Genomic DNA, 21577 nt, shown 5'->3' on the forward strand with positions numbered 1-21577 from the left:
AGTTAAAACACAGGTCTAAGTTCACTGGATAAATAACAGACTGATACTCTTACGGTTGGAAAGCCTCCATTTGTTAAGTCTCAGTACTTGAACCTGGGCCTTTGGGCTTCAGAAACTGGTTCTATTTATTTATTTTTAAATCTTATTTATTTAAGTTCTGCTTGATATGATACAATCTTTAATCAGACAGATGGAACTGTTATTCTAGAAATAAGATAGCCATACTTTATTCTCCAAGGTGATTTATTCTCTTACTTCCAGTAACAACCTGAGATGTTGCAATGCAGGGCTAGTGTCTGATCTCCTTTTGTATTCCTCATTGAATATACCCTATTTCTTACTATACCCTAAGTATTTTTAAGTCTGAATTGAACATGGATAAGCACAAGACTGGTGCCTGGGTGGTTTAGTCAGTTGAGCATCTGCCTTTGGTTCAGGTCATGATCTCAGGGTCCTTGGATGAGTCCCTGATGGGGTTTCCTGCTCAGTGAGGAGTCAGCTTCTTCCTCTCCCTCTGTTCCTCACCCCCACTCTGTGTGCTCTCTCTATCTCAAATCAGCCAATCAATCAATAAAATATATTTAAAAAAATAAGCACACACGAAGTCTTTAAAGAATGAAGGGGCACCTGGGTGGCTCAGGCTAAGCTACGACTGCCTTCAGCTCATATCATGATCCTGGAATGATCAAGTCCTGCATCCAGCTCCCTGCTCAGTGGGGCTGGGTCTCCCTCTTAGCCTACTCCTTCTCATGCATCGTCTCTCTCTCTCTCAAATAATAAATAAAATGTTATAGGAAAGAATAAATTATTAAATTCACAACAATGGATAGCACGTTATCTCTCCTTTAATCAGAGCTATCTTTAGAAATAAAGAAATCTTATGTAGAGCATTTTGAAAGCAGTGAGAAAATCTAGTAAATTCTGATTGTCTCCTTTTTGAGTATCCAACAAACTCTATGTGCTACACAATGATGGTCTTACAAAGACAGATTTGTTTTATATTAGGATTAACTGGCAGTCTTCATATGCTCCATATCAGAGATATATCTTGGTCCAAAGATCACTTGAAAGAGCATTACCTGAGTAATTGACTAAATTACTCAGGTAATTTACTTAAATTTATTCATATTTGATATTAATTAAATTAATATTTAATTAATTGAACATACAGATTACTGGACTCGGAATAATGACTTTGGGGAGGCAGTGTTTGATTCTTATATACAACCATGAAAAGTCTAGTTTAACATCTAGATCTGTTCTATAAAATCATAAGTAGTGGGGCACTTGGGTGGCTCAGTGAGTTAAGCCTCTGCTTTCGGCTCGGGTCATGATCCCAGGGTCCTGGTATCGAGCCCCACATCGGGCTCTCTGCTCCACGGAGAGCCTGCTTCCTCCTCTCTCTCTGCCTGCCTCTCTGCCTACTTGTGATCTCTATCTCTCAAATAAATAAATAAAATCTTTAAAAAAAATCATAAGTAGTGCTAGGTAAGCAGTGGGTTGGAAATTGGAATTTTAAGTGTCCTAAAGTTCATTGATGAGTCTTTAGTATTGATAGCAAAGTGGTGGTGGCCTGGTTGACTTGGTTTGCTCTGTTGGAATCCATGTGGGCTTCTGGTCTGAGACAAGGTCCAAATACTATGCAAACTTGCAGCAAGAAGATTCATCCTCAAGGCTGGGAGGTGAGACGGGTAGTCACATCAAAATTAGTTTTAATGTCTGGATTTGCCACAAATAGCTACATAAATGACTTTAACTCTGAGTTTCATTTTCCTTAACCATGTAGATATATTGAACTCCTCTCACATTTTAAAGAGTATTTACCACAGTGTATGATAGCATGGAGATGCACAAAAGGTATTTTATTATATACAAGGCTGCCAAAATCCTGAGAAACCTGCATACTAAATAACTTGGCTCACACCTCCAATCCCCCAAAAACATATTGTGTGTCAATCAAGAGTCAGTCACAGAATGTGGGAGATCTTGGGACTAGAATGACAGTCTTACCCAGAGTTGTGGGAACAACTCTGTTTTGTAGAATTCCCCATTTTATCCCTTTCTGGGAAATTGACCATGCCTACTTAGCTAGAAAAAAAGGTTTTGAGAAATATAAAAGAAGATAAGATTTTAATTTTATTTAAGTGCGGATTTCCCCAAATACGGTTGATTATAGAATCCTTTTGTTTTTAAATTAACAGCACTTCAGAGACTTAGTTTTCTGAAGAATACACTTTAGCAAATGCTAGTTTCTAAGTCCGTGGAGAAAAATCTGCCTACTTCACTTTCCTCAACTACTCTCAGGCCTTTTCTTAAAAACAAATTAAAACAGTCATTTGAGCCATTTATGAAAGTCAAACAGTAAAGAGATTACTTCTTTTTTTTTTTTTTTTCCTCCAGTGTCATGATCTTCTCCAGTTTCTAGTGATAAAACCCCAAGAGAAAAACATCAGCCTTCAAATGAGCTCATCACATGTGATGATACCTGGTTATTGTTGAAATCTCAACAGATATATAGTTTTGTTTTTTCTAAACTCCTGCAAGAATGTGAAAGTATCATTTCTAAAACATAACCTGCACTCTTAAGTCTGTGTTAATTGTTTCTTGCTTGACACAAAAGGTCTGAAGCAGAGGCACCCAGGGAAGAAAGCATTATGAGAACAGTCAGATTAGATTTGTGAAGACAATTAAGCACAATTCTTTATGGCTTCTTATTCTTAGCTTTGAAATATTTCTTGCTGCTGAATCATTTGGATTGCTGGTAGCATTGCTAGGTTAAAAAAAGTGGGGGGGATATTTATTAAACAGACAAACAAGAACAAAGTAATAAATCGAGTTCTGTTCATACCAAGCAAAAATAAATCCAGGGGCTATAAAAGTTTGTGTTGTGTTAGGATTTTTACAGAAAATATCTTTATCATTTCCTTTCCTGCAAATGTGTCTTTGCAGAGTGCTGTCAAATTTTAATTGTCCCCAGAGAAGAGGTTATAGATAATTAAATCAACTCTCCAGCAAAGAATGCTGCAGACATTTTTGATGACCCTCTAGTTTTTACATGACCTTTGAGAAAAGCACTTTGCGGTTGACATAGTTTGTGTTTTTGTCAGTTTGTCTTTGGCAAAGAGGAATTGGCATCTGTCTTCATGAGTTTTGAGTTCAGATAAGCTCAGATGCACTTAGCTATTTGCCTTGTCCTCATACTGAGTGCCTCTTTACTTGAGAGTTCCACTTACTATCTCTGAGTTTTGTCACTGGAGCTATAGAATGAAAGTGCATAGTTCAGTCCTCAAGAATGACTTACATTCAGTTTGGAAACCAGGTAGAACAAATCCTTTTCTCAAAATGCAACAGCTTAGTTATATATTTTTAAAAAATGGGATTAAAAAGAGAGAGAGAGGAATAACATTGTTGCTAGTCTAGAAACTGGAAATTTCTGCTACAGGAAGACCTGAAAAGTCTTGGAAAATAAGCAGGTTGGCTCCTTTCCCAACATTCTTCCCAGTTCCCCTTCTTTATACTTTCTGAAAGCACTGATTCTCTGGTCACCCCCCAAATTTGAATTCCTGTACTGGGAAGTCTTGAAGTCTGGAGCACCATCTTGCCTGTATATACTGTCAAATATAGGACTTTGCACATAGTAGAGTCTCAGAAAATGCTTCTTAGTTGTTTCAGGGAAATGGGTAGAACATTGGATTTGAATTTGGAATAATCTACTCCATCTTTCCCACTGTTTTCTACAAAAGCGAGTGAATCTTGCATCTGCCTCAATTTCAATTTTCTTTTCCGTAAAATAAAGTATTTTAATTAAAAGTTTGTTAAAATGCACTATAAATCTTCTATCCCTTTATTTTTATTTTTTTTTTAAGATTTTATTTATTTATCAGAGAGAGAGAGGGGGAGAGAGTGAGCACAGGCAGACAGAATGGCAGGCAGAGGCAGAGGGAGAAGCAGGCTCCCTGCTGAGCAAGGAGCCCGATGTGGGACTCGATCCCAGGACGCTGGGATCATGACCTGAGCCGAAGGCAGCTGCTTAACCAACTGAGCCACCCAGGCGTCCCTCTTCTGTCCCTTTAAACAAAGAATATTGAAATATGCTTTTTTCTTAAAAATTCATAAATATTTGTTTGATCATCACATACTTGTCATGCTTATTTGATGAACCCTAAAAGGTAAATGAGACCAGCCTTACTTTAAGAAGCTCCCTGTGGGAATGTAATTCTATAATTAGACACTATTTTCTGAGCATTAGGCTTTACTTCATTGTATAGTAAAGGTTCCTTGTGCCTGAAATGTTTAAATTTGTGCATTGAAAAAAAAAGTTAAAAAAGTAGCACATGCTGAAATTAAGCCCATGCACAACTGCATTAAAAAGAAACAATAATACACATGATTCCACTACTCAGAAAAAATGAACTGTTGAATTGTGAAAATTCCATACTGCCATTTGACTCTGTCTCTGTGTGTACGTATATGATGAATGTGTGTTTGTATAAGCGTGAGTTAATATGCTACCATATTAGGGTCCTATTTATGTACAAGTATGTATTCTGATATTTTTATGTTTTTTTCTATAATATTAAACATAAATAAATAGCAGAATATTATTAATTGCTGACTATTTGATCAGATCTGAGCCACAATTTATTTAACTCCATATTTCTATTCTTCTTTATACTGCATGAACATACTTTTCACAAAATGTTCATAATAATTTTATAGCATATGTAGACATTTAGAACACAAATTCCAACATTCTTTGCTTTTTATGGTATATAATCAAATATATGTAATATATAAATAGCATAATTAAATTAAATTTATTAATTTTATTATTAATTAAAATTAATTATTAATTAAAATTAATAATTTTTATTTTTAAGATTTTATTTATTTATTTGAGAGAGAGAGAATGAGAGAGAACTAACATGAGAGGGGGAATGTCAGAGGGAAAAGCAGACCCCTTGCTGAGCAGGGAGCCCTCTCTTGATGTAACAGTTTCCATATTTTATGTCTCAGAAATATCTCTTCAGTGTACTTTCTCTCTTGAAACATTTAGACAAGGAAAAATTGACCCAAAACATATTGCCTCTAGATAGAGATTAGATACCCCCTCTTCATCCCCATTACTATTTGTCACAATGCTCTAGTATATAGCCTACATGAGGCTAGATAGGACCTTTTCTCATAGTGTCAGTATATTTTAAATGTCTCACAGTCATGACTGTGGAATGACTTTCTGAGGAGGTGGAGGCAAATATATTGCTGGATAGTTTGGAAGTACTCTAAAATTTGTCCCTTGATAGAAGTACTACAAAATATATCAGAGTAGGGACGCCTGGGTGGCTCAATTGGTTAAGCAGCTGCCTTCAGCTCAGGTCATGATCCCAGCGTCCTGGGATCGAGTCCCACATCGGGCTCCTTGCTTGGCAGGGAGCCTGCTTCTCCCTCGGCCTCTGCCTGCCACTCTGTCTGCCTGTGCTTGCTCTCTCTCCCTCTCTCTCTCTGACAAATAAATAAATAAATAATCTTAAAAAAAATAGATCAGAGTAGAATATAATCATGAGATAATATAGAATTTCTGGTGTCTTCTCTTTCTCTGACCTTGTCTTTCTCTGTTCTTCTTGTAGTCATTTTGACATCATGAAATGCAATGTGTAGCCATCTGTCCACTCCCATCCCCTTCTTTGTCATTGTGTTGTACTAAATTTTCACCTCTAATTGGTTATACCAAGATGAATGAGAAATATAGGTGGAGGTGTGGCACTGGCTGGTGTCATGAAATGCTTTAGGCTGCTTCAGAAATCAGCTCACTCAAAGCAGAGATAGGATACTTCCTTTTTTATTCCCTACCTTGTACCTAGTCAAAAATAGTACATAACTGAGAAAGTGTCAGGCATGAAGACAGGGAGATAGATAGATATATATATCCTAAGTCCCGTATATATCTCCTAAGTCCCATAGATTTTATTTTCCTTTCTTCTGCATAATGAAATTTTCTAGCTCTGATCTCTTTCACAGTTGAGTTAGTGGGAATTCATCCTGAGATTCTCAAAAAACAGATTAATTATTAACCAGTATTCCTCTTGGGTACATGTGAGCAGACTCTTATGCCCTCAGTAACACAGAAGTGAGTGTCATGCTTCTCTGCAAACCCATTTCTTCTCCCCAACTCATCTTCTAAATCTCTCTCAAGCTAACATCTGGAATGATGTTTTTTAACGTGTCACTAATTGGCACAGCCATCCATGAGGCTATTCATTTCTAAACCATACTGTTCATTTTCGTGGGAGGGGAGGATAGAGGGGGCTAAGGGGAGACCCAGTGTCTTGGACATTTGTTCCATAGAACTAGTCCTGCACCAGAGGAAAAGATTCCATAACCTTCTTAACTATCCCACCGAACACTGCTTCTACCATCAGCTGGTTACAGTGTAAATCTGTGATCTATCAACACCAGCTTGGATGTCAAACATATGCTTTTCATTGGATTAAACCAATTGGGATTCATCTTTCACACATTTCAAGTTCTTACATGCATTACACAACAAGCACCAACATTTATACAAATTTTATTTAGATAACAATACAGACAATAGAGTAATGGCAACAAAAACTAGTACTATTTAGTAATGAAAACTGTGTCAGGCATTCTAGTGAATACTTGAAATATCTTTTTTTCCCCCTCAAGATTTTACTTATATATTTGAGAGAGAGAGAGAAGGAGAGAGAAACAGGGAGGAAGAGAGGGGGCTGGACGAGGGGCAGAGGGAGAAGCAGAGTCCCCACTGACCCGGAAGCTGGAATCAATCCCAAGACCCCCGAATCATGACCCAAGCTGAAGGCTGATGCTGAAGGACTGAACACCTTCCCCCACCCAACTGCCAGTCACCCTTAAATATCTTCTTATATCATCTTCACACTAATATGATGGGAACTGTCTTAGCCTTTTTTCAAATGAGGAAACTAAGTTTAGGACAGTAATGTATTGTCCAAACTCAGCAGCAGATTTGTCATTAAAATCCAAATCTTTGGAATTCTGAAATATGATTTTCCCCAATACTCCCACTATATAATGGAAAGAGTAAGTGTGTTTGTGTGTTTATGTGTGTCTTCATGATTCTGTAACATCCAGTTGTTTCTTCATATGCACCCCATGTAGGTAGACATAATACCAATATCAAATATATCTATATATTATTGGTAAACATATATGTATTTTAACTTTGCATTTTCTCTGAAGAGAAAGAAATATATTAAATACTAAAGTCAGGCTTTTTTTTCTGACTAAAAGAATGACTTTTATATTTATCCTTGCAAAAAATGGTTTTTTATCATCAGGTTGCTACAGCTCTAGCTGATGGTGTTAATCATTTCTACAGTCCCTTTCAGTACTTCATCAAAGGAGTCCAAAGTCATGGGGATTCTGAGATAATATAACAATTTTGTTTCATGAATTACTCCTTATTCCCCCAGCAAATGTGGAAATGGTCATACTGCTTCCTACTGAACTATTTTGTTCACAGAATCCTCCAGCACCAATAACTGACTTGAAATTCATACATGAGATTTAGTTTAAGTATTAAAGAAATATTTCTTATATGTCCTTTTATTAGATGTTCGTCAGGAATAGGCTCATTCATACATAATTTTCTGTTCTCTGTTCAGCCTTCATTTTGAAAATGGAGATGTAGAATTCTGATTCAGTATTAAAAACTGGCTTTCCTTAAAATCCATATTAGATTTGAATGTGTATTAGTTTACTTGTAACATTGAATTCAGAAATAAATATTTGAGCAGCTGCATTAGTTCTTTTTTGGGGGGATGAAATAATCCAGTGTGCTTTCATGGTTCAGATTTTAATGATATATCTGATTTTCCCAGATAAGAGATCACAATCAGGGTTTTATGCAGAAATGATAGAAACTGATATTAAAAATGTTAAAAGTAGAAAAGTCAGATAAAAGGCTAAAGACAGGTGTTATTTTTCTTTCTTTAAAAAAAAGCCCTCAAATTTTTTGAACCATTTTTTTTTCAAGAGGAAAAAATTCTCAAAATCATTCTATTTGCTCCCTTAGTTGTAGGAACAAGTGAAATGATTGAATTGACTAAAAACTGAATTGATAATAGTTCACCAGAAATAACTCAAATGGTTTAGAATGCTTCTCCTTTTTGGGAGAGATATATGTTCTATGCAATATAAACAAAATTAAAGAAGTTATTATAAGCAATAACACTGCAATAAGACTCAATTTCCAATGCTCTGTCTCTCCCCAGCAACTTCAAATAAGGTATCTCCAGTGCCATCCAACCCGGCACCTCAAAGAAGCCAGGTTAGTGAGGGATTGGGTGGCCACCCTTACCTTTGGGTCAACAAGTCCCTACCTTCACAGCTGTTCTTGTAACTCATCTTTCTAGAATGAGACTTTCTATAATTATAGACTCCTCATTCTAGAGTTGATGGCCAGATTCCATGTTCAGAGAACTCATCCTAGAATTCCAGCTGCCTACTGGACATCACCAATTTTATGGCATACAAATATCTTGAAATATCCATAAATAAAATCATAATCTTCCCCTTCCTCAATCCCACAATTCTCTTTTTCCTACACCTTGCGCTTTCTCACTGTTCACTCTTTCTTTTGGGAAGATGTTGCCTCTTTATGTCTTTGAACATCTGCTAGTTTTACAAACTGGAAATGTGACATTGACCATTAACCATAACCATACCAGTGACATGCGTGTAATAAAGAACAATGTCTTCTCCTTAGGATGGTCAAAACTTTGGCTAACTTTCATAATGACACAAACTGCATCAGATAATAGCTCTTCCACATCTGTGCAGGTATTTAGCCCTGCATCTGAGCTGTGTATGCTCCTTTTAGTATTGACACTTTCAGCTGGATTGTTCTTCAGACTCTTGTCAGAATAGTCAACCTGCACTGGAAATAAATCAGTTGAATGGCCCCTCCTTCCTTGGGCTCAGCTCTTTCATTTAGAATTTAGATACCAATATTTATCACTGGTCAGCCACTCTCTAACAGTCCTGAGTATGGGAACCTGGGACATTTTTACTCTTAGAGGCATATATGTTTAGTGAACATAACAGTGACTTTCTTTCTGACAAGAATGGCACCAAAATTGCTTTCCCTTGATTCATCTATGGAAATACTTTCTAACCTTCATCTCATATTACCTATCATCTTCTGAGTCAACATTTGCTTGAACGAGTCTGTGAAGCTGTTAATTATGATTTTAAATGTAGCCACATACTGAAAAAAGTTTTTGGCCAACTATTTCGTTTTTATACTATGTTCTCTTCCTGGTCTTTCCTGGTGACTGATGTAAACCAATTTTTAAAATTTTTGCTTTGATATGATGGCAAGGAGAATAACACCTACAAGAAAAAAAAATGATGTCAGAAATAACTTGGCTTCCTCCTTGGACTTCATATAGAATGATTCTAACTCCTCTTACCTCTAAAAATAATGATTTTCCCTTTCTATAAATATTCTTTACCTCCTACCTCCCCCTCCTTCTCTCCCTCCCTCTCTTTTTCTTACTCGTTCCCCAGCCCTTCCACTCCCTGTCACTCTCCCTCTGTTCCCTCTCTCCCTCCCTCTGTTCCATCCCTTTCTCTCTCCAGTTAGTATATTCCGTAACCTTCACTGTCAAGAAAGTTTCAAATGTCATCTCTAAGGAAATAACTTTACACCTTTGTTCCAGCAATCAAACTCTAGAACTCTAATCAGGAACACAAATATCACTTCCCAGCATGATGAAAACAGTGTTTTCTTCTCTCACCACTCTTAAACATAACTCTCAGGCCATTCGTAATGGTCCATGGGACTCAGGTTCATATGCATTGTGGTTGCAAGGAGTTTTCAGTTTCAGTTAAGTTGGAGTATGCATGCCCAGCTCATCTTGCTGACTATTGTTAAAAATAATGGAAAAAATAGAGCCACCAGAGAACTCTGAGCAGTAGAAGAGCAGGCAGGTAGAGTAGGGAAATCAAAACTCAAAAAATAGCCATATGGTCATAAATTCTGTTTGTGCTTTTACTCTTCGCTGTTGTTGTTTTGTTTTGCTCTCTATTTTTGTTTGGTGATTTTTTTTTTTAAATTAGTTTTCTTTCCCTAGTGAAAATGTGAATCCTTATAGTGGTGGCTAAAAAGGCAGCAAGGGTGAGAGATGGTGGTGGCAGCAGAGACAGCTCCTCCTTCTTTTTTCTTTCTGTTTTACACCAACACAGACCCAGTAATGGGCCATGTAGATAAAATAGGGATACTAAATCCTCATGGTTTTTACCAGAGCAGTAGGAAAAGGGCAACTCAGACTCAGGAGTATAGAGATTACAGAGAAGGGGGCAAAAGAATCTATGTATGAGATGTGGGGCTCTTCTCTTAACTGCCCGTGTATGCGATTGATTAGCATCAACAACACAAAAATTTTGAAGACTGAGTAAATGTGTGGATTGATGCCAGGCATACCAGAATTGCATAGCCAGAGTCTCTGAAAACTAAACAGCTATTGAATATTAAACTGTCATTGAAGCAACAATTCAAAAAAAGTGAGTCAGGACTTGTTTGAATCAAATCATTTTGATTGATTGCTTTATGAAAGTTCTCTAAGAGATTTTTATAGGGCCCAAAGTCTTATAACAGCATCTATCATAATCATGCACTATAGAGTAAACACAGTCCTCAAATGAATGGAAATGTGGATTTGTCAGTGAAATAGAATTTTTTAAAAATTTTAGAAATGAAAAACGTAATATAAATTTTAAAATACCATCAAAAGGACCCAGAAATAGAGTAGAGATGGCATAGAAAGGACCAGTGGAATTCAGGATAGATGTGTAGAAATCATAGCTAAACCGAGGGAGAAAAAATTAAACAAAATAAACAGAACTTCACAGACCTGTATAACAGTATCACAAGGTTTTTTATTTGTGTCACTGCAGACTCAATGGAGGTGGTAGATATGAATTAACAGTGGCCAAAAACTTCCCAAATTTGTTGATGCCAATAAATTTATAGACCTCGTAAACTCAGCAAACTCTAATCAGGATGAACTTCAAGTATACCATGACCAAAGAAATGATGATAGAACTGAAGAAAATCAAAGATAAAGAAAAACTATTAGAAGCAGACAGAGAGGGGTATCTGGGTGGCTCACTCAGTTAAGCATCTGCCTTCAGCTCAGGTCATGATCTGGGAGTCCTGGGATAACATCAGAGTCCTGGAATCAAGCGCCGCATCAGGCTCCCTGCTCAGTGGGGAGTCTGCTTCTCCCTCTCCCGCTGCCCCTCCCCCATGCTTGTATGCACTCTCTCTCTCTCCCTCTCTCTCTCAAATAAATAAATAAATAAAATCTTTAAAAAGCAGACAAAGGAAAATATCACATTGAACATAGAAGACAACGATTCATATAGCTCCAGATTTCTAATCAGAATCAATGGAGGCCACAAGAGAGTTGAATTGCATTTCTCAAGGTGCTGAGAAGAAAAACAAATGTCAATCTAGAATTCCCTATTTAGAAAAACTATCTTTCAGGAATGAAAGTGAAATATATTCTCAGCTGAAGGAAAATTAAGACAATTTGTCAACCATAGACATGCTTTAAAAATGGACAAAAGGAGCTCATTCAGACATGAGAAATGTTATAAAAGAGGGAAATCTGGAACCTTGGGGATGAAATAATAGCAACAAAAATGGCAAGTATCTTGGTAACGATAATAGATATTTGCTTCTTACAATTTTAAAAATGCCAATGGCTATTGAAAACAAAATTATTACATTGTCTGGTTTCCTCCCCCCCAAGTATGTAGATGTAATACATACAACAACTCTTAACAAAACATAGGGATCCCTATGGTTGCAATGTTCCTATATTTTACTTGGAGTGACTTTTCAAGGAACTAGCTTTTAATTTTATTGCCTAGTTCAAAAACTGTTCTTGGATGTGAAGGTTGAATATAGTTAAGAAGCCAATATTTCCCAAACCGATCTTTAGACTTAATGGAATCTCCATCAAAACTCAGAAGGTATTGTGCAAATATAAACAACCTGATTCTAAAATTTATTTGGAAAAAGTGAATTAGAAGAGCCAAAACAATGTTGAGAAATAAAAACAAAGGTAAGAGACTCAGACTTCTTAATTTTAAGATTTAGAAAAAAACTTTCCTAATCAAGTATGCATGGTATTGGTGAAAAGAAAAACACATAGAACATTGGAACAAATAGTTCAGAAATAGAAACAAATATGGTCAATTATTTTTTTAAAAAGTTCCAAGTGCAGTTCAAGAGAGAAAGTATAGTCTTTTCAACAGATATAGGTGGTGTAATTGAAAATCTGTATGTAAAAAACAACAACAACAACAACAACAAAACCACACCAAAAACTTTTATCTTAACTTTATACATGTATGAAAACTAACTATATACAGACAGACTTAAATGTAAAACATAAATCTATTAAAAGAAACTTTGAGGGGCACCTGGGTGGCTCAGTGGTTTAAAGCTTCTGCCTTTGGCTCAGGTCATGATCTCAAGGTCCTGGGATCAAGCCGGACATTGGGCTCTCTGCTCAGCGGACAGCCTGCTTCCTCCAATCTGTCTCTCTCTGCCTGCCTCTCTGCCAACTTGTGATCTCTGTCTGTCAAATGAATAAATAAAATCTCAAAAAAAAAAAACTTTGAAAAGGAAACAGAAAATCTTGGTGACCTCAAGTAGGCAAAGTGTTCTTATTTATGACAATAAAATAATATGTAATAAAAATGATAAATTGAACTTCATCAAAATTAAAAGCTTTTACTCTGTATAAAACAGTTACAAATACGAAAAGGTAAGCCAGAGACTTCAAAAAATGTTTTAAATAATATACCAACAAAAAAAAATTGTATTGCAAAAAAGAACTTTCCAGTCCCAACAGTGAGAAAACAAACCGAATGAATGGGCAATATCTATGAACAGGTACTTCACTGAAGAAGATATATTAATAGCAACTGAACACATGAAAAGGTGCTCAATATCAATTAGTCATTAAGGAAACAAATTAAATCTGGAGTGATATAATAATGCACACCTATTAGAATGGTTAAAATTAAATTATTTTTTAAAGATTTATTTATTTTAGAGGGAGAGTGTGCATGGGCAGGAGAATAGGGTAAGGGCAGAGGGAAAGGAAGGGAAGCAGACTCCCCATTGAGCACAGAGCCCAAGGCTGGACTGAATCTCATGACCCTCAGACCATGACTTTAGCTGAAACCAAGAGTCAGAAGCTTAACTGACTGAGCCAACTGGGTGGCTCTAAAACAAAATTAAAAAATAGAACAGTAATAGTACCAAGTGCTGCCAAGGATATGGAACAATTGGAATTTTCATCTGTTGATGGTAGGAATGCAAAATGTTTCAGGGACTTTAGAAGAGAGCATGACTGTTTCTGATTAATTAGCTTCTACTGACCCTTAACCACCTGCAACCTCATTTCTAGGTATTTACCCTCTAGAAATGGCTTTATATTTGGACAAAAATATGTACATGAAGAGTTACAGCAGCACTGTCCATAGTCACCCAAATCTGGAGATGGCCTAAATGTATTCCAGCATTTGAATATATAAATTGTAGTATGATGAAATGTGATTCAACAGCACCCCAAAAAAAGGAGGGGCAGGAGGGGACAAACTAATGATAAACAGCATCACTGGATTTCAGATGCATTATGCTAAATGAAAGCCACCAGTTCAGAATCTTTTTTTTTTTTAAAGATTTTATTTATTTATTTGACAGACAAAGATCACAAGTAGGCAGAGAGAGAGAGAGAGAGGAGGAAGCAGGCTCCCTGCTGAGCAGAGAGCCCAATGTCGGGCTTGATCCCAGGACCCTGAGATCATGACCTGAGCTGAAGCAGTGGCTTTAACCCACCAAGCCATCCAGGCGCCCCACCAGTTCAGAATCTTATAGGATATTTGATTCTACTGAATCTATCACATTCTGAAAAAGACAGAATTACAGGAAGGAAGGATAGATAACTGGTTTATTTTATGAGTTGTAGGCATGTTTGTCTACCACTGAGTAGCACAAGAGAAATTCTGGGAGTATGGAATTATTCTGTATCCTGTTGCAGTGATGCTTAAACAAATTGATACATATGTTAAAATATGTACAATTATACTAAGATATTGATTCTTACCATTTGTAACTTTAAATATATATTATATTACTTTTCAAGAAAGACTATATATAAATGAGCATGCAGTTTTTAAATCACTAGTGCAACTTGAAATAATTTTCCCAGTGATTGATTCACGTATTTATTAATTCATTCCTCCATTCAACCAATGTTTCCAAACTTGGTCACAAATAAAATTACTTTAAACTTTCTAGTTTCTCCTTCCTTCTTTCTATTCCTTAAGGATGCGTGGGGATTGAAACAGAAAGAGAAGTTTTGCCTCAAGTTAAGTGTACTATTTTCTATCAATGAGTTGAAGGAGAAAAACCCAAAGGGACCTTTGGTTATTTTATTTCTCATTCTCTCTCTCTGTCTCTGTCTCTCTCTCTCTGTCTCATTCTCTCTCTGTCTCTGTCTCTCTCTCTCTCTGTCTCTGTCCTGCCTCTTGCCTGCCTCCACCTTTACGGGTGAGGTCCAAATGCTTCCTGACATTGAGAAGATCTACGTATGGAACACAGGCATTGTAGCCATAAGCACTTGAAACAAATACTTTTTTCCTTCTATTTGTGTCACTTATTTCTAAAATCACTATCATATGATACTAAGGTTTCATTTGAAGGTGGGAGAGAGATTTTTTTCCAGACTTGTTTACTGGACTATAGCACTAGATTCTGTAGCTAGTGTCATTTAAAATGAATAAGGAATACTCTGCTATTATTCCTTACATGAATATTATACTGAAGTATTCTTCAAGGTGGCAAGGTGGAATAATTGAGGTGTCAAAGAAAAATGAAAAATTCTTAGGTCCTTTGAATGAATACCATTTAAGCACATTTTCTTCCTATTTATGAATATTTATATTTTCCCAATATTGAATGTAGTTCCAGACACAAAATATTCTGAGATATAAATTACCTTTGTAATTAAGGATTTAATTTATTTATTAGTAAGAGTGTCATGACATAAAAAAATATAAATTTAATAAATAATTTATGCTTGTCTCAAGTTAGAGTGTAGAAGCAGGTCGTCCAACGGCAGAGTGGGGAAACAGCTCCATGAATTTCTTCATGGAACCAGGATTTTTCCACCGTGCCTGGGTTCTGTTTCCAATATGAACTTATAGTTTAAGATGGATGATCCAAATCTAGACATCACGTTCACAGTCCAACCGAGAAGAAAGAAGGAAATAATAAAGGGCCATGGCGAGGAATAACTATATGTTAAATCCAAGTTACAACTGTCTGCAACTGAACATTTTTGCTTGAATCTCCCTCATTGGAGGCCACTTATATAGTAACATCTAGCTGAAAATGAGTCACTGAAAAGTCATGTCTATTTTGGGCAGCTGTACTTCTTGTAAAAACACGTTATATTACAATGGAAAGGGGAGGCCAAATGTTAAGATGGGTTGAGACTCTCTGCTATTCTTGACATATACTTTTTGTTGCCTGTGGTTTCTGTTTCAAAATCAGTCATTTATTTTAGAGGTAGAAGACTTACTCTTCTTGGCAAATTACCTGCATAATCATTATGTATTTTGATATTTTAGATATAATTGTTTGAAATTGATGGTATTCACTGATTTTTTTTCGTGGGAAAAAGGGTATTTTCTGAAAATGCAGTATGGAAATATTTAGTCATATGCTTTTATTTTCTCTTCTATTTACATAAACACAAACACACATACACACAAATTATGAACTCTTTTTATGGGAATTTATACCAATAACATAATATGATATAACAATAAAATATTCTTACAGATACACAAATGGCAGAATCATAGTGGTATCTTTTAGTTCTAAGAACAAAAGGAATTTTATATTTTAGAAAAGCTTAGAAGTATTCTTCAGTTTATATATTTGTCAAGAAGAAAATCTTATATTTTCAACCTAACTTCACTGCTTAGAAGATGAAAACATACAAAAATCAGTGATGTAACTCAACTAAGAAGACTGAAAGGATCAGTTTGCCAGGAATGATCATGTTTCAGAATTGCCATTTAGACTGAGAAAGACCCAGATATTCATAGCTGCATATTCCCAAATTATAGTGGATATTCATTCAAGTGGCAGTAATAAATGCTTTACAGGGAAAACTTTATGTCAAAAATGGCTTTGTGCCTGGTATAACTGGATTAAAGTAAGAATTTTAAATATATTGGTTTCTCTTTAGCTACTGAATTATAAACTGATTCGATAAGAGGACTCTTTCTTCACCTCTCTAAACTTTGACTTTTCAATTGGAGATAATAAATATTCAGTCATTCGTAAATCCATTCTACAAATATTTATTGAGTACTACTTATGTGTTAGGAGGTGTGCTAGGCATTTTAAATGATTTTTCTTAAAGAGAATGGTGAGAAATCATGAATATTCTAATAAGAATGGTAACACTCAGGTTTTGTCTTGACTAGGTCATGTCTTAACTCAGTGATTTCAAAATATAGGCTTTACTTCTCTCTTTATCTTCCCTACTACTGCAGTAGAAGGGCATTAGGAGGAGATACTAGGTTCATTTTAATGCTAAAATTCTATTGCTAGAGGAACATTTATTCCATAATTAAATGACCATGTGTTTCTTGGGCCAATACTTTAATTTGTTCATATCTTACTAAACTATGCAAATTTTACTAAGACTAGTGTTTCTTAGAGGTCATGATCCTTTCAGAAGCATGCATTCATTTAACTCACACAATACATGTTTTTCACAAGAAATCAGAGCACAGGTATCTTACCTCCATAATTTCAAGTTGATTCAGTATGAGAGACTAGTATCTTCCCAAACCTTCTGCTACTCTGTCTTATGATAGCCAGATATTTGATACTGAGAAAGAAGAGTTTCCTCCCGAGGTTACATTATTTATGCTTTCACTCATTTATGTAGGAAGCAATAATCCTCACCGTGAATCTAAATCTCTTGTCATCACTAGGGTTCTCCTGGTAATCACTTCAGTGTACTTAAAAACTATGCAAAGTGGCCTGCTAATAAATTACATGTACATCTATATTTTTCATTTTCTTTAGACAATTGATTTATGTTGACTAAATCATAAATCTTTTGCAGATGTAACTACTTTTAGACCAAGGCTATATGACATATTTACTGCCCCAGTAAAGCCCTGTTCGTTTTTTCCTTCTGGCAAGGGGGCTGAGCAGGCAGCATAAAAGCCATGCTTGCTAGTCAGCTTGCGGTTTGCATAAGATTCTTCAAGAAAGAAGTCCATTCTAGCGTATTGGTGTTCTAGGAGAAAGGAGAATCGGGTCTCTTCTTGCATGTCAACAGATCATGTCAAGTAAGACAAAAGTATTTCTAAAGGTCACCTGGAAGAGAGTGCTATCGAAATCTGAAAGATTCTCTAGTATCTTAAGTTCAGACTGTGTTATGAAACTTGCTGTGGTTCAGAACATAAACACCAGACATCAGACATTAAAGAAACATAATATTCAAAGGAAAATTAGTATGATACAAGTTGATCATGGTGGTCCACAGGATATCCTAACAAGCCAAAGCCATAATTATGAGCTTGCAAGTTTCAGAACTCAGAAGTTGGTTTTAGGAGGAAAAATGAATACCAGCAGTCAGTTGAAGTGTCCATTGGACACCCAGAACCCAAGGTGGGCATCAGTCAGAGCTCTCCGAGATATGCACAAATAAGGAAGTTACAGAATGATCAGAAAGTAAGACAAGTCAGTCATTAAATTCATGATGAGGAGGAGTTGTGGTAAGAACTGTTTTACAATTATGTTTTCTACGATTAAGGACATGATGCCTGACATAGAAAGGATTTAGAATATTTGATAATATCTCGATTGCTTTCCCAGACCTTATTTTACTAACTCTTTATCTCTGCCACCCTCCATTCACATAGTTCAGTCACTGGGACACAGATTTCCAGAATTCCAATTCTGTATCCTCAGTGAATTGGACTAGAATTAGGTACATAATCCAAGCTGGCACAGTCTGAATTCTTTTATCAGTAATTTGGCATTTGGAACTTGGTGAGATTTTTTTTTTTTCTCTGTTCAAGTGGCTGGATATTTAATATGGGAAGCTAGGGGACAGTGTGGTCATAAATTCTGCAATATGAAATGAAACAGATAATTTCAGTCTGAACAGGAAAGACCAAAACAGTCATTTAGGAAAGAAGGAGTGGTAATTGAGAGGGGTTCCTAATGACATAGGAATCCCTGATTCTGGTTTGCTTTTTGACACACAAAGTCCGGATTCCCATAGAATCCCAACCCAAATCTTTTGGTTGCAGAAAATGAGTCTTATGTAATGAGAGAAAAAGAGAGATACTAAAAGGCTAGGATCTATCTTGATTCGTCAGTCTTGTCAGCTGGAGTTAAATTTGGGCTTGCAGTATAACCAAGAAGATAACAGGGTATTTATCTAGGATCTGCATCTTAATTGGTTATAAAGAATTCTGGCTCAAGGCATATGTGTTCATGGACCACCTAATTCTGGATCAGGGATTTAATTTAAAAAAAAAAACCTGAGTATCTAAATATTTTTCTATCTTCAGAACTAAAATGGAAACTATGACTCCTTATAAGAGCACAGTTCAACAAAGCAATGAGGGATGCTTATAAAACCATCTATTAAAAAGGATGGTATGGGGTTTGCATACATATCTGTAATTTTTTTAATCAATCCATATGTTAAGTTAGAGGTAATTGACAGCTGATGACTTTATATAATTTGCTGAGTTCATATAACTTACCAAAGATCTTATTCATATGATAATGATGTTATCTATTATCCTGCTTATCCATATAAAATTAAGGCTCAAGATAGTGAATCATCTTTCCATGGTCAGAATATTTATGACTTGATAGTCCTCTATGACTACACATTCCATATATAACCTCTTCCCTACACTTTGCCATTGACTTGCTATTTATTGAATGTCTTCTATAGGAGGCAAATATTTTGTATATATCTAATCTTTGTGATCATCCTAAGGCCAAGGGGGTATATGTTGAATGTGACAGCTAGGTTTTAGAATCCAAAGTGGCTCTGAAGTCTACCACATTAGATTACTTCGGGTTTTCAGAATTAAGCACATTTGCATATCTGGCTCTTCCCTAGTTAGTAGAAGGAGAAAACCTATTTTCAAAAAGCTTAGCATATATTCTGGGAGACTTAGATACTCGGGAACCAACTACGGTACAATTACAGTATTTAAAATCAGAATGTATAAAGTTCACTTTTCTTTTTGACCTTAAAATGGAATGGAAGATTTGGATATTTTAGGTATTTTTGTTGCTAGCTTTCTTTTGCAGTTATTCAGTAGTGGAGGTTCTGGGCAGGTATTAAGTTGCTAGGATTTTTTTTTTTTTTTAACAAAGAACAACAAAAGTTTTATTTTCTCACAGTTCTGCAGGTTACACAAGATCCAAGTGTTGGCAGGGCTCCTTCCTTCTGAGGGCTTTTGCCTAACTTCTGGTGGTTTGCTGGTATATTTGACTAGTAGCATTACTCCTTTCTCTGCCTTAGTCTTGGGATAGCACTATTCCCTCTGTGTTTGTCTATGTGTACATCTTTATATGTTTTATAAGGACACTAGACATTTATTTTTTGGTTAGAGTCCATTCTCATGACCTCATCTTAGTATAACTAGTTACATGTGCAATAACCCTGTTTCCAAATAAGGTCATCGTCTGAGTTACTGGGAGTTAGGTCTCTACAGGAGACACATTGAATCCGTTATAGGGTGTTTTTATAGATGGATAGTCTCTAACCCCAGTTCTTTACTTTCAGCTCACTGCATATTTGAAGTTGTTGCATGGGCTTACAAAGACTATGAAGAGGAGAGAACACCATCGACATCCCTCTTTTCTTTGTCCATTCCCCTTCTTCCATCTGTATTCTATTTATCTCCCCTTCTTGCCTCCAAGTCTCTGCTGTCTCTTACCACAACATCTCTGTAGTGACTTCGCTTTTGCTGGTCTATTTATACTCAGAAGGTTTTGCTGACTACATCACTTCCATCTGTTCTGGATGATTAAATTTTTTCTTATATTCTGACCAGGCCATAAATCCAGCATTATTTTTAAGCGATTGCAAAATTGTTCTGTTCACATCTTTTGTCAAAGAATAAACCAATCAGTAAATCAGTAAATTTTACTGGGAAGAGAGTCTGTCTCATAAATTTCTTCTACAAACATCATAAACAGTCATGCTAGGAAAGAGCCAATTTTAATTCATTATTTTTATTCTGTGCCACTCTTTTTGAAAAAAGATATTTAAAGCTCTGTTCTGGCTGACTTCCAGGTTTAATATAGAAGTGTTTGGAACTGCTGACTCAACCCAGAGCCTATTAATGTCTTCATTGTTTCTTTCCTTTACAAATACCATCGATCATGAAACATTTAGATTTGTTTTTCCCAAAAGCTGGAAGGCTTAAAACCACTTGCCATAAACATAAAAACCAAATAGGTATTAAAATCAGTAATAAGAGGGAAATCCAGGAAATCCACTTCAGTTTGGGGACAAAAAGCAATGATCATGCTCCGCTTTCTGTCACATTTCCCAACCTCCCCTGGTTTTTTTCTAGTACCTGATTTCTTGAATTGCTTAACACTTTGGGTCTTGTGCGGTTCTCTGTGATCTAGAGATCAATAGCATTTCTTTATCCTTGAACTTTTGACCACGTCGTTGACTAAAGTCATATCTCCTTTCCGCTAGAACTGTAACTGTCCAGTTAGCCCAGCACATCATACTTGTTTATTGATCAACCGGGTGTTGCATAGGTTTTGTAAAGAAGACAATTGCATATATTTAGAATTATGAAAAGGAAATTAAAAATGAAGGTAATTCAGAAATTACAGAAAATTCTCTTTCCAGCCATATGTGATAATTAAGAATACATTAGTTCAGTAGCTCTATTATTGGCAAAATGGAGCAAATATATTTCATTTTTATAACTCCATAGAAATTTTAATGGGCATTTTATCTGTTAAGTTTCAGTTACTAGGAGAGAAATGTCCTTAATCTTCTCTTCTATGTAACAAATGATATCTCAGTTTACTTTGGTCATCTGAGAAGTAAAAATAGTTTACCTGAAATTACATTTATAACTTTTCACTAAATGTTCAAAATTGAATCTATGAATATATTTCAAATCCCTTCACATTGTCATTGTGGATGTTCATTATTATTTGGGTTAAACTGTGGCAGGAGGATGGAAGAGAAGAAATACCCTGTTTACTCAGAAATGGCCTCTCTGACTTTTTGAATCTGTTAGAAATTTTTCTAGATAATCAGGTTTCCTCTTGCCCTATGTCTCTGAGTTAAAAATTGAAATGCATTTTGAAACAAAGAGTTAAGGTTGCTAAGTGTTGTGACCCATAGACTTTATATCATTGATATTATTGACAACATCTGTGAATTTTTAAATATGT

General features: G+C 35.8%; 1 long non-coding RNA gene across 1 annotated transcript in view; it reads left to right on the top strand.

The window, feature by feature from the left end:
- The window catches only part of LOC309852262, a 100425-nt gene extending 80229 nt beyond the window's left edge, over positions 1–20196 (top strand). The window contains exons 4-5 of the long non-coding RNA XR_014305142.1: positions 8274–8329; positions 19935–20196. This is a non-coding gene — a long non-coding RNA (uncharacterized lncRNA). The remainder of the gene's footprint in view (positions 1–8273; positions 8330–19934) is intronic.
- Positions 20197–21577: the final 1381 nt, after the last annotated feature.

This window comes from Mustela nivalis (assembly GCF_964662115.1).
Source record: "Mustela nivalis genome assembly, chromosome: 18".
Classification (NCBI taxonomy): Eukaryota; Metazoa; Chordata; class Mammalia; order Carnivora; family Mustelidae; genus Mustela; species Mustela nivalis.